Below are 986 nucleotides of genomic sequence, written 5' to 3'. Positions count from 1 at the left end.
AAAAAAAAAAAGCAGATCTCCCCACTGTTAAGGTCTTCTCCTCAATTCAACTTATGGAATAAATCCTGACACAAGAGCCGCTCTGGATCCTCCGGCGTGAAAACACATCAAGTCCCAGCATCCAGCCTTCAGCGGAGGCTGCAGGAGACGCTCCGAGTAACAGCTGGTTTGAAATGTGTGGGTGTGTGTTTCCTGGGATCCTTCCTTCGTCTGGCAGCGAGGCGTTGTGGCTGAGCCAACACTGCTCTCTCATTTATCCACTCCCTCCCTCCTCCTCCTCTGACACAACCATCCTCCCTCATTCACTCTTCCTCTTCTTTCAACTTCGTCTTCTTCTTCATCGCAGCATCAAAACGCCTCTGAAGGGACATTTCTGGGAATGATCCATGCAGCACTTTCTTACCCTATTTCCTTTCAACATTTATTTATTGAAAAGGTTTTTACAAGTATGCATTCATCTTCTAATGTCTTTTATTTTTGTTCTTTACTGAATAAAGTCACACACACTTATAGAGACACCAAACTCTGAATTGTCTGTTTTAGTGGAGCATGCAGGAGTCTGTATTTGCAAAATGATTGTAAGACGCTGCAGCACTGCCACCATGTGGCCAAACAAACCTAAAAATGTTGAGATGGGTAGAGCAGACAGCCACACGAAGAGGCCGATAGATGTTTAAAAAGTGATCTAAGGGACACTGAACAGATCACTGGAGGTACGCAGAGGCAGGGTAGATCCGTGCTTTGATGTTCTGACCCGGCGGCTCCTGTCAAAGTAGAAATCGAGGCCGGCTGTTGTGTCCTTTTTCCATTCTTCCGTTGTGCAGTTTTGATGAGTCGCTCACAGCTGTAGCCTCAGATTATTTTACTTTGATGGGATTATCTGCTTCAGAGGTGGTCTCTTTGAGATATTGTTGCCTTATTTGTTCTATTTCAAACTATCTAGTGCTACTTACTGGAAGTTTTTTTTGGTTTTCAGACTATTTCTT

The sequence above is a fragment of the Oryzias melastigma genome, linkage group LG1, assembly GCF_002922805.2.
Source record: "Oryzias melastigma strain HK-1 linkage group LG1, ASM292280v2, whole genome shotgun sequence".
Lineage (NCBI taxonomy): Eukaryota > Metazoa > Chordata > Actinopteri > Beloniformes > Adrianichthyidae > Oryzias > Oryzias melastigma.
The sequence above is the reverse complement of the archived record's forward strand: the minus strand, read 5'-3'. Positions refer to the sequence as shown.